This window comes from Macrobrachium nipponense, chromosome 19 (assembly GCF_015104395.2).
Source record: "Macrobrachium nipponense isolate FS-2020 chromosome 19, ASM1510439v2, whole genome shotgun sequence".
Taxonomy (NCBI): Eukaryota; Metazoa; Arthropoda; class Malacostraca; order Decapoda; family Palaemonidae; genus Macrobrachium; species Macrobrachium nipponense.
Window position 1 is genome coordinate 39309434 of NC_061088.1, and position 13561 is coordinate 39322994.

Here is a 13561-nt window from a genome sequence, read left to right on the forward strand (position 1 = left end):
GAGAAAATGCAGCTCAGCTGGCTTCAACTATGCGTTTCAAGAAAGCGGAGGTTCGGCGGCAGTGTAATATTTCCAATCCCTCTTGCTGATCGTGGACATGCAGAGTTCCCTAATGCGAAGGCTGTTGTAGTCCAAGTGGAAGAAAATGGCATGAGGTCTTAAAACAACTTTACTCAAGAAATCAGTTCACTCCTTGTGAGCAGCAGTTCTTATCCATTGAAGATATTCCCAAGGAACGAGAGATAAGCCTTTGTGAAGTAGCTAATGCAGACTCAATGGGCCATGGAAAAGGTTTTATTCGGTGCAGCTGTTCAACACTTTGTAACAACAACCGCTGCAAGTGTTATAAAAATCAAAATATCTGCAACAGCCTATGCAAATGCCTTTCTCCTTGTAAAAACAAACTTTTAATATATTTTTATCATCCAAAGATATTTTGTCATTTTGCAAACTGACATTCTAAGTTATGGGGGACTTTGCAAATAACCAGGTTATCATATTTTTATGTAAAGTTACCTGATATTATTGCAAAATACCCTTTATATGTTTATTTGCAAAGGAACAAGAAAATTGAGATGATTTTCCAAACATGCCACGATTTAGGTTTATTTGCAAAATATCGTGTAACTTTGCAAAATAACCAATTTCGCAAAATAACGGCTTAAAGCATATGGACAAAATCATTGATATAATAGAACATTTGTGTAACATAATTTTGCCAATTCTTCGTAAAATTCACTCTCGGTCATACGATTTGTACAACAATGTTTTTAAGTGTACTACTTGTTTGGAGGAATTGTCTGGATTCGCAAGAGGCTTCGCTTCACTTCATTAGAGATAGATGATGCTGCAAGAGAGAGAGAGAGAGAGAGAGAGAGAGAGAGAGAGAGAGAGAGAGAGGCCATAATAATAAAAGTATAAAAAGAGGCAAACCAATGTCCGTGTATGTTTTATGTTTTGTAAACATTGCACAACGAGTATTAGACACATTTCCATTTGGTTCCATTTCCTACCCAGTTGACTGCTACGATTAAGTTGTTCAAAATCGAATCTTGTTTTCTTTTATTCAATTATGACTGGTTGTTACAAATTCTGAAACAACTAGACATCATATATATATCTCATATATTTTATATATATAGTATATATATATATATATATAATACTATATATATATATATATATATTATATATATATATATATATATATACATATATATAATTAGTTCTAAAATATTCCATGGAGCAATTTTAGACAGAATCTACTCTAACGAGTTAACCATGGTCTCGTTTGACATATTTGTATATAAACGTATATCCATAAATAAACACACACACATATATATATATATATATATATATATATATATATATATATATATTTATATATATATATATATATATATATATCTATATATATATATATGTGTGTGTGTGTGTGTGTGGTGTGTGTGTGAGTGTATGTTTATAGACATACGTTTATAATGGCTCCATGGAATATTTTTGAACTAATTAAGACCTCGTTTAAAATTCTAGAGGGAGAAGGACACCGGCTACTCTCTCTCTCTCTCTCTCTCTCTCTCTCTCTCTCTCTCTCTCTCTCTCTCTCTCTCTCTCTCTCTCTCTTCCTGTTGAATCTGACTACTCTTGGGAAAATAAACAATGAAACACGGGATTAATTTCTTTTCGTAACAACACATACCTGTATATATGTATATATATATATATATATATATATATATATATATATATATATATATATATATATCTATATCTATATCATATCTATATCTATATCTATATCTATATCTATATATATATTATATAGATATATCTATAGATATAGAATAGATATAGATATATATATATATATATATATATATATATCTATATCTATAGATATATCTATATATATATATATATATATATATATATATAGATATATATATATATATATATATATATATATATATATATATAGATATATATATATATATATATATATATATATATATATATATATATATATGCCAGACTCCCAGAGTTATGTTGTAGAGTCTAAGTAATAAATTTCTCGGATGAAGTTCCAAGCTCAATCTTTATCTTAGAGAGAGAGACCTGAAAAAGAACAGGAACTCATTCTGGAACACTTTCCTGGTACTCATCGCGTCTCTGGACATGTACAAAATGCTGTTTACATTATCATTTCACTGAGAGAAATACTTGGCAATCTTCCTGTCTTTCCGTGGAATTTCCATTTCCATTAAGGTAATCCATTACTCTGATCCCACCCCGCAACAAAATCGACGGAACGTTGGCAAATATGAAACTCTCTTTGTCTCTCGGTCTTACCTCGAATTTTTTTCATCTGGAATCAATAGAAGTGGGTGTGGCTGTCTTCTCCCGGTCACGAAGTTTATATGTAAAGAGTCACGTCTGAGTCCGGCAGTGAGGAGCTTTCGTCCACCCAAGGAGGAACGGTATAACCCTCGAGGATTTTCCTTATGTAGTTAACAGTTAAAATATTTCTATTTCGAAACAATTCTTTTTATAATGTGACAAAACATTTTATAAACACATGTTAAATTCAAACGATACTCGTGAGTGAAACGGCTCATTTGATTTGTTACAAATACATAATCTGTATCCATAAAAAGTATGCTTTTGTTTTCGTCAAAGCGAACCAACAATATACTGAAAGATCCTTAGAGTTCAGTTTATCCATGGTTGTTATCTGTGGTGTCACAGAACAACGACGGAAAATTTTGCATAGAACTGACATTTGATGCTCAGAAAGAAGACACAGCTTGCAAGATTAATGTTATTCATGGATTGTGTTTGCTTGTGTCTTCCAGATACGCGTCATGACTTGAAACTTCCTTACTTGAAAGTGTGAAGAATTTCTTCTCCCATGAAGTTCAGCGATCTTTTCTTATCTGAATTTATCATCGGCTGATACGGAATAGCCGGCGGTAAGTTTCTTCCTGGTTTGGTATGCATGTATAGCACAAGTATCTTAAATTTGGTTGGAGAAGCTGTGGCTCGTTGTGTTTTCTGCTTATAGTGACTTAGGTTTTGCTGGAATAGAAATCCTATTGAAAATTCTTGCATTTTGTAAACGATAAACTTCTTTAAAAAATAACTATATAAGGTTAGAGTTCCCGAATTTTGAACTTCTACGATATCAACTTCTGTGTGCATGACCCATACTTAACATGAAAAATTTTTTGTCGATGTCTGTAATTACGATGTTACTTGTACGTTGATAATTATCATACACAATTTTGAACGACGCTGAGGGGACATTATGGTAATATTTTTTTTTTTTCTTACTTTTTATTGAAAGGATTAGATACATTATTTACAATTATAATATATACATACAATATGGTTACAGTGTAATTAGACATTGGTTACATAAGCATAACCCCTCAAACTGACAATTTTGTGCACACAGTAAACAAATTCCCGGTGAATAATCCTGGGTCAGGCGGGATGTATCATCATATTTTTTAAACGTATCTGCCTCAAAAGGACTAACATACGACAGATACTTATAAAGAAAAAAAATAAACATAAACTGACTGATGTATAAAAGACAAGTAATCTTTAAGTAAGGTTCCCTGGTACGCATATCCTTGACTAGCAGCTCATTAGACATTGTCCTTGCAGGTAAATGGGCCAATGGGTAGATAAGTAAACAAAACAAAGCGTAAACAAAAGCAGTGTTAACGATTACGTCCTATTAAAATATAGCCTTAACACTATGATAGGTAGCTCTATATATAATCACTAGCTATTAAGTATACAGCACACATTACAAATCCAAAGAGTTCTAACAAATCTTACAAATTATTAAGATAAGTAAAGGAACCAGCTGTGAATGGGCAAAGTGTTCGCAATTATCTTGAGCCGATATAATATATTATAATAAGCTTCATTGTCATGATAACGATAACCTCGCGTGTGATGTACAGAATATTTTATATCCCTACCTAATTTTGCAATAATTATTTTGTATTTAAGTTCAATCATTCTAATACTTATTAGAATAAAACTGAGTTTCCTATGTCAGAGCCATAGGGTTTAGAATACTACTGACGTTAACCTATGACGTCATGAGGCTCCACCCACAGTGAAGAGAAGTTTACATAAATGGGGAAAACATTTCTTCACTGTGGCCCTGCCCACTTGCTGATGACATATTCATTATTTAATATTAATATCCATCCTACACTTCAGCGATGTCAGTGATGACGAGCAGGATTTGTCATCGTCCCCTTGATTGCATTATCATTCTCAATCATTTCATTATTATTATTATTATTTTATTATTATTATTATTATTATTGATTATTATTATTATCATTATTATTATTATTAAGTTATTATTATTATTGGGCACAATTTTCAGTGTCGAAAATGATAAACAATGATTGCAGGGTCCACAATAATATCGCATGTGAAGTATATAAAGTGTTTAATAATAAGAGCTTTCGAACCCTGCACCAGGTTCATCCTCAGCCAAGTGAACATTATACATTTAAACAAAAATCTGTCGAAGTAAACTTCCGAATAGGACAATTATTCCACCAAGCGCTCAACAGTTGGGCTGTTGAGCGCTTCCTTCATTTGCGTTCGTCATGGTGGAATAATTGTCCTATTCGGAAGTTTACTTCGACAGATTTTTAAATGTATAATGTTCACTTGGCTGAGGATGAACTGGTGCAGGGTTCGAAAGCTCTTATTATTAAAAACAAACTTTATATACTTCACATGCGATATTATTGGGTCACCTGAATCAATCATTATTATTATTTTATTATTATTATATTTTGTGGAGGTTTGATCGCAACTTCCACAACAGTTGTTGGGATCAAGGCCAAGAGGACAAGGGCAAGGTCTATCCAATGATTGGGGTGGCCTCCCACCAGGAGTAACTACGTAGACGATGACGTATCTTAAGAGGCACCTGCTCATCGCGTCAATTCACCTGCTGACGCAATAAGGAAGTAGACAAAGTTCCGCCTGCATGCCGGATTTGGGGGGAAATGAGCAGACCTGCTGGGACTAAGTTGTTCGCTTGCAATTCTTTCATTTTCTTGATATTCTCATTGTTTTTCCTTTACAAATAATTTAGTGTATGTAATTCATCCATACAATGAACCAGTCTATGGCTCATTTTTTACATCTACGTCTATTCGGGGCTTGAATACAAAAAGACAATCCGGTTTGTTTTACCTGAGGTTTCGACACTATAGCCTTTTATTTGCTGCAGCAAGAGCTGATTGTTTCCAAGTAACTATTATCCATTATTATAAAAATAATTACCTATTCACGCTATAGTAAATCTTACCACGGGTCTTCTCCCTTGTATATCTTACCCCCCACCCCCCCGCCCCCCTACAAAAAGAGGTCAAGACCGCGCATATTTCCTAGAGAGCAACGAACTTCATTGGAGTCTTCATCTAGCAGTCGTGTGTTGTGCTTCGAGGCGTCATCGAATGGTTTGGGCAGATGCTGACATAGTCAAACATATTGAATCGTGGAGACGTGAGCGCGGATGCGCAAAAATGACCCAGCGGGTGTACTAAGCGAATTAGATTATCACCTGATAATGACGCCACGTAGAACATTCTAGAACAATTTAATTCGTTCGTACGCCTGAACATCAGAAATGTGAGAAGACTAGTGTATGTACGTTTGTACGCCCATCAAATCTTGTGCAAGACGGAATATATTCCATTAGTGATTTGAAGACGATTCATATTCTAGCAGACCAGGAGAAAGCGCGTGTAAATCCTGAGAAATGTAAAGACGATTTGTGGAACACTGAACAATTTGCAGGTGCCCGAGAGAAGCCGAAGTGCAGAGAAAAATATTGAGTTTCTTGAACCAAACAAAAACTTCTTTCAGTTTTCTTCTGAAGATTCAAAAAGAAACCCACAAAATCACTTTATAACTTGTTTACCTCTAAGTATTTTCATTTAGTTTTACTACACACTCGAGTACTTTCAGGCCCTATCTGTGGCCCATTTTCAAGAGATGTTTGGGATGTTAGCCTGGGTCAAGGTCCAGCGGTCTTCTGGAACTTCTTCTCATTTATGTGATGGCTGTTCTGGTTTCCTTGAGAGTTGCCAATCCCCTCTTGTCGCTCTGATATCCTGAGCTGATAGTCAATGCGATTAATCCTTGAGGTAAGGGTGTGATCACCAAAAGTCTGTTGAACAGAAAACCTAATCTCCAGGTCAGCAGGGTCAATCTTAGCTTCTTTTAATATCAAAGCTCGGCTTATGGGATCTTCTGAGGTAAAACCTTTGTTTCCTTCTATTACTTTAATCTCTGATGAGTGCACCTTCTATTACCCTCCTGTGACTAATTTTGTTGCTTTTGTATATAAGCCTACTGTTTTTGAAATCCATCCTATGGACATTTTCCCAACAATGCCTAGCTATAGCACTCCCCTGAGAGTTAAGTTGTACTGCCCTTCTATGTTCTTGGATTCTAGTCCTTATTCCCCTACCTGATTCCCCCACATATCTGTCTCCACAATTGTTGCAATTGATGTATTATCAAAGGTATACACAAATTTATGTTTACTTTCTTTCATTTTTGAAGTGATTTGTTTAATTTTAGGCATAAAAGGGAGGGCAACTATTTTCTTGTTTTCTTTATTCCATGTACTCTCTACATTTGCTCTGTAAAATCTTTTTCTAGCTTTGTTGAGTGCCCTTTTTTCTGAACCATTCCGGGTATGCTAATGCATCGAAGCTTTTACCGATGTACTTTATTTCTTGTTCTATCTTGCAAGGGTCACACGTTCTCATTGCCCTAAGAAATAAACCGGTTAAAACACCTATTTTTATATCATAACATATTCATAGAAAGAAAAGAAAGAGGATATGAATTCAGCACATATAGAAAGCCCACGCATACAAATTCATATATTCATTTCTTCTCTTTTCACAGTCATGATGAAAAAATAGGAGTTCTAACAGGTTTATTTCTTAGGGCAATGAGAACGTGTGACCCTTGCAAGATAGAACAAGAAATATATTACATCGGTAAAAGCTTCAATGCTTTAGCATACCCGGAATGGTTCAGAAAAAAGGGCACTCAACAAAGCTAGAAAAAGATTTTACAGAGCAAATGTAGAGAGTACATGGAATAAAGAAAACAAGAAAATAGTTGCCCTCCCTTTTATGCCTAAAATGAAACAAATCACTTCAAAAATGAAAGAAAGTAAATATAAATTTGTGTATACCTTTGATAATACATCAATTGCAACAATTGTGGAGACAGATATGTGGGGGAATCAGGTAGGGGAATAAGGACTAGAATCCAAGAACATAGAAGGGCAGTACAACTTAACTCTCAGGGGAGTGCTATAGCTAGGCATTGTTGGGAAAATGTCCATAGGATGGATTTCAAAAACAGTAGGCTTATATACAAAAGCAACAAAATTAGTCACAGGAGGGTAGTAGAAGGTGCACTCATCAGAGAGATTAAAGTAATAGAAGGAAACAAAGGTTTTACCTCAGAAGATCCCATAAGCCGAGCTTTGATATTAAAAGAAGCTAAGATTGACCCTGCTGACCTGGAGATTAGGTTTCCTGCCCAACAGACTTTTGGTGACCAAACCCTTACCTCAAGGATTAATCGCATTGACCATCAGCTCAGGATATCAGAGCGACAAGAGGGGATTGGCAACACTCAAGGAAACCAGAACAGCCATCACATAAATGACAGCTCAACGAGAAGTTCCAGAAGACTGCTGGGCCTTGACCCAGGCTAACATCCCAAACATCTCTTGAAAACTGGCCACAGATAGGGCCTGAAAGTACTCGAGTGTGTAGTAAAATTAATGTAAATACTTAGAAGTAAAGAAGTTACAAAGTGATTTTGTGGGTTTCTTTTTCAATCATTGAATTTCTTATCATTTTTTCTCCCATGTATACAGGAACCCTTTTTATTTTTATTCCCATTTTATGCTCATCCACTTCTGTTTTTTATTTCTAAGGGTTATGATTTCTTTTCCCTTAGGTGGGTCCATGTCACCAAAATGGGAATTCTGACTTTTATTTACTGACATGGTTTCATTTCTGAGTTTGGGGAAAATAGTGATATCTATGTGAGCTATTGTGACTTAATGTGGGAACTGATGTGGTCATCATTTGAGATGGCTTTACGTTATTTTTAGTTGGGTTTTCAATTAATTTAGTTTTGGGGAAATAAAGATTCTAGTTTTGTAACTTGGAGTTTGGTCTAGCCTCAGATTTAATGGTTTTGAGAATAGTAGCAGTGATTCAGCTTGCAGTCTTCCTTTCTAAGGTTAAGTATATCTTAGTTTAACCAGACCACTGAGATGATTAGCAGCTCTCTTAGGGCTGGCCCAAAGGATTAGATATTTTTAAGTGGCTAGGAACCAATTGGTCACCAAGCAACAGGACCTACATCTTATTGTGGGATCCGAACCACATTATATCGAGAAATTAATTTCTATCACCAGAAATATATTCCTCTGATTCCGCGTTGGCCGGGCCGAAAATCTAACTTCGGACCACCTGATTGGTGGCCGAGCGCGAAAACCACTCGCCCAATGAGGAACTTCCTTTCTAAGATATGTGCCAAATGTTTGTTGAGGTCGATACCACCAAGTTGTCTTTTTGGACAAGTCCAAACCTGGGCCTTGTTACATATACAAAGTGGCAAGCCGTAGTACAAATGCAGTCTTGCAACTACGGAAAAATTCCATTTCCTGCAGGCCATTATCGAATTTGTTGAAACCTAGACTGTTTTTGTGACTTACTACCTACCTGGAAAGTGGCCCGTGATTAAGTGGTCGGCTGTTTAAAAAATGGAACACACCGGTTTGTATGGAAGACTGCAGATGTGCCATTAAAAGTGCACGATATTAAAAGAGTGGATACCGAGTGGCTGCTAGGTCTAATAGGTAGGGTTATATAATATACACTTGCCAACTTTCACCTGTATCTGATACTTTGATAAAAACTTATTGCCGAAAAACAGCGTTCCATCGGTTCTGAATCCCTAACTAGTAGTAACTGTTGACCCTGATAACTCTAAGGCTGCCTGCATACAGGACACTTTTAGTGGAAGATAGCTGGCCACTAAGTGGTCAACCGCTTTTTGGCCAGCTAATAATATCACCTTGTACAGTGGTGTGGCCAAGAAATAGACCTACTATGAGATTCAGGGCTTCTGTAACACGGTTTTTTTGGCAATAACTTTTTATCTATGCATTTCATAGATATAACGCTTATTCAAACTACACATTGTATCTACACATAAATTTTGACTGTATTCTGAATTACGTAGGTTGAATAAATTTGCTACTTATAATGTAAAAGTGACTTTTTTTGAAGACGGGACAACTCACTCAGAGATAAGGTTTCGAACGCACTCGTTACGTAACTTATGAAAGCATTTCTTCCCTCTTTCTCGATGGATGATTGGCTATACGTAACGAAGGCTAAACCTCTGGCAACAATGACATATAAATTTAAATACAAGCAAAGCAGTACACCTTTATGAACTCTGGAACCTCTCCACTGATAATTGTCAGAATGAACAAACCAACAAAATATGTTAATAAATGCAAAAAAACTTCGATTTATTAGTCCAACTCCCAAAATAGGTTTCCTAATAAATTACAGTCTACTTTATAGGTCACAATCAGATTGACAAGATGTAGGGAATAGTTGGTAATTTTCAAAAACAAAGTAGACAAGCTTGATTTGATAACTGCTAAATCTAATGTCAAGCAATTTTTATTTATTAGCTATCTACCTAGTTACTGAAAAAAAATAGCCGTACCGTATATTGGCTTTAAACCTTCACCAATAATTATCGTCAGAATGTGGACTTCATGAGGCTCACCACTTTCGCCTTGGTTTTTATAATTCAGGATAACACTGAAGGTTACCATGGGCATTTTTGGATTAGAAAATTTAGCTTCTGTCTATAAAAACTAATTTCTCCAGTAGTTGTAAGAAGTGCTAAATGATCCTCAAGGATCCCAGCAGTTGGCCTAAACGTTTAATTCATGTATATTTCTGCTATACTGTTGCGGCACTAGTAACTGCTACAGTAGTATTACTACGCTAGCACTGATACCCCACCCACATCTATGTATCGTTCCGCCATTCATAAAGTCTTTGGGTTTCAGAGCCGATGGAATTTCTGTCTGGTGGATGGGCGGGGCAACATTTCGTCAAAGGTGTTTACCTTGCTTACGTAATGAATGTTTTTCGACTCTTGGCTCGTAATCATTGGCCATGGCGTCGGCTATATCATTTTTACTCTATAAAAATTAAAACTATCAGGTTTAGGTTTTTGATAATGCTAACAAAATTTGTGCGTTATTGTAAAATATACATATGTCAACTTTCAGCTACATCCGATGCTTTGACAAGGAGCAAAGTCCAAAAAACAGTGTTACAGAGACCCTGAATCTCATAGTAGTAGCCACTTGGTATCCACTCTTTTAATGTCGTGCATTTTTAATGGCTCATCTGCAGTCTTCCATACAAACCGGTGTGTTCCATTTTTTAAACAGCCGACCACTTAATCGCGGGCCACTTTCCACTGAAATTACTCCATGTGTGGACAGCCTAAGTTGAACTTACATTTTTTTACCTAATTTTATAGCAGGACCAATACATAATAAGTCAAAGTTCAAGGATCAATCGATTTGGTCACTCTTTCTTAAGTCAATTCAGGATGTAGGATTCCCTCTCTGTTTTTATTTCATGAGTCACTTTCTGTCACTTTTCCAGAGGGGGATTTGTTACTGAAAGCCAGACACTTGCTGCACTGTGCCAACTGTATTCAATTGCATACCGCTACATGCACATCACCATGCTTCTAACCAGTTGTCCAAGTTTTCATTGCATACAGTAGTTACCTGGAATTAAGAAAGGGTATAAGACCAGCACCCTCATCCCTAAAGACTTATTGAGAACCAGAAGCCCCACTCTTCTGGTGTCACCCACTCTAAAAGGGGAAAGATATTTTGTTAATATATGAGCAAAGAATATGAGAAGTTAAGATATTGTTTTAGTACCCAGGGAGGTGAAGGAGACGTCAGTTCTTCAAACAGGAACTTTATTAATTAAAACATAAACGGGGGCGATACTAAAGCTCGAGTCTCAAAGACACCAAGGTTACGAGGGAACAAGCAATAAGGATTGAGAAGTTAAGTGATAGAAATGTGACTGAAACACCAGAAAGAAGGAAACGACAAAGGAAAATACATGTGAACCGCTTGAAACCTTACTTCTCAGAAACTAAAACACATTTTCATCTACAGAAGATGACGATGGCTATTGGGAGCTAAAAGCAAGATAAATAATTCTTCAATTTTGGAAAATTTGGAGTATAAACTGTAACATCTGAGTGTTGAGCAAGGTGGTTAACTGAGTGAAGTGATTATAAGTTTGGCAGAAAGTTTTACAGATGTACCTAGGTGTACCGATCTGACAAGCATGAGATCAAGATCCAAGAAGGTGGAAACCTATTCAAGCAGAGAGCTTATCACTTATCCCCTTATCATCAAGACGTTTTGAAGAAAGAAGTTGAATATTTGCTGCACCGTGAATTAGCAGAACCCAGTTCAAGTCACTACATTTGTTACGTCCTAGGAAAGGACGCTCTTACCTCTTTTTTTTTTTTTCCACCTTAAGTTTCTGTTCATAGTAGGTTGGTACACCCGGTAAATGGAAGAAATCGATGCATTCTAATCTTTATCATAATTCGCAGTTAATTAAGGCACTGAATCAAATTTAGAGCTACAAAAATAAACGTTATTCGAAAATATAACGCACCACTAACCATTTAAAAGCACATGTCATTGACTCTGACATCCAAAGTCAAAAATGAAAATGAGTCATGAAAATTGAGGTCTCAATCACCGAACAAGAACTACACAAATTTGTACGTCCCAGATTTCTAAACATCATATATTGCCACCAAATATTAGACATCAGTCACCACATAGTACAAACAAAAATAAAAAGGTCTTCAGTCGTTTCAACGAAATATCCACTTTCTTTTAGGCTCATTACCCAGAGCATCGTAACATGGGTTCACAGACCCCTCACTGTGAAAGAAGAAATAGGTACCTCACATAAATAAACTGAAGAGATTCATGTTAATGAAAGCAAAGGTCTGCATCAAAACAAATGAGTACCGAAAAATAACGTAAAATCAAGGAAAACGACATTTTAACCAATTTAAAGTTTATAAAGAAACAAAAAGTGGCAAAATTAGATACTCACTCCCAGTAAACACGGAGAGTCCATCTCCCCATAAGATAGGTCGCACAATTCAAAAAAGCATGTTCTGGGCAGAATGAATGTTTTTCACACGTTTCCTTTCCAGCTAAACACGCTGTGACGAACAAACGCAAACACTGTCCTCAAGTGAAGCTTGGAAGAAAAAGTTCCATGACGTCACATTGGAAGATTCCGTCACACCATAGGTAAGATCGAATGTCTATCACCTGATAACCAGACTTCCGGTCACATTGCCTCCATGTCCTGATCACGCTTGAGACAATGCCCGACTGAGGAGTAATATCCACGGAACGCTGATTTTCAATTTATAAGATGCGAACGAAACTCGGCAAGGTAAATAGATAGCTGATACAATCATAAAAGGCACTCGCTATGCTAATATCTCATGCATTATAAAGATTGCTGAATCAACTTGTTCATAACAACGCTCACATTTCAGTCTAGCATATCTCTATATTCATAAGAAGTATTTGAAAGGTTTACTTCGGTTAGGGGTGTTACTTTGTTTTTGATGACGTTAGTGTCCACATATACACTCTCCCTAGAATACTTTCTAAAAGCTGAAGAGCATAAACGTAAAGACATGTTATGTATTACATTCATTTGTTCCGATTGATTTCACAATTGAAGGTTACCATTCGGTTTTACATTAGCGTAAATTTACCAGCCACTTTCTAACTTTGATCTCGTTAGAGCACAGTAAAAGTTTAAGATGAATTTTTATCTGTTATTCAGTTAACACTGAGTCCAACTTTTAATATATCTAGCACTTTATACATTTTGTCCATTAAGAAGTTTATTGGTCAAATATTATAATAATAATAATAATAATAATAATAATAATAATAATAATAATAATAATAATAATAATAATAATAATAATAATAATAATAATAATAATAATAATAATAATAATAAAAACTCTATCATCTCTATAGGCAAGACACTATCATTCATCTTCAAAGTGTCCATTCAAGCAGTTGTATGCCTTAATACAATTTTTATAGGATTCAAATTTACGAACTACTTTAAAACTAAAAACTTGAGCAAAATTCAGCAATCCATCTTTTGTCCACTTGGAGAGGGCAATTCAGGAGAGTTGGATGCTTATCTTAGGTGAATTGTTCAGTGGTAACTACCATGGAGATGTTCGTCTACTAACCATATATAGCCATGGAAAATATCTGGAGAGCAACTAATCAGATGCATTATGTGCAACCAGTGTTGCCGTTGTATCCGCATAA

The 13561-nt window shown here is 35.7% G+C and overlaps 1 protein-coding gene across 3 annotated transcripts in view; it reads left to right on the forward strand.

Annotated features, from left to right (window-relative positions):
- Positions 1 to 2415: 2415 nt before the first annotated feature.
- Positions 2416 to 13561, forward strand: part of LOC135216416 (zinc finger CCCH-type antiviral protein 1-like) — a 33828-nt gene continuing 22682 nt past the window's right edge. Inside the window, exons 1-2 of one of the 3 annotated variants that reach the window (XM_064251733.1) lie at positions 2416 to 2480; positions 2856 to 2972. The gene's annotated coding sequence lies outside the window, so the exon portion shown is untranslated. Of the gene's footprint in view, positions 2601 to 2855; positions 2973 to 13561 lie in introns of all 3 variants that reach the window. The other 2 variants (XM_064251744.1, XM_064251755.1) reach the window with 2 other exon arrangements.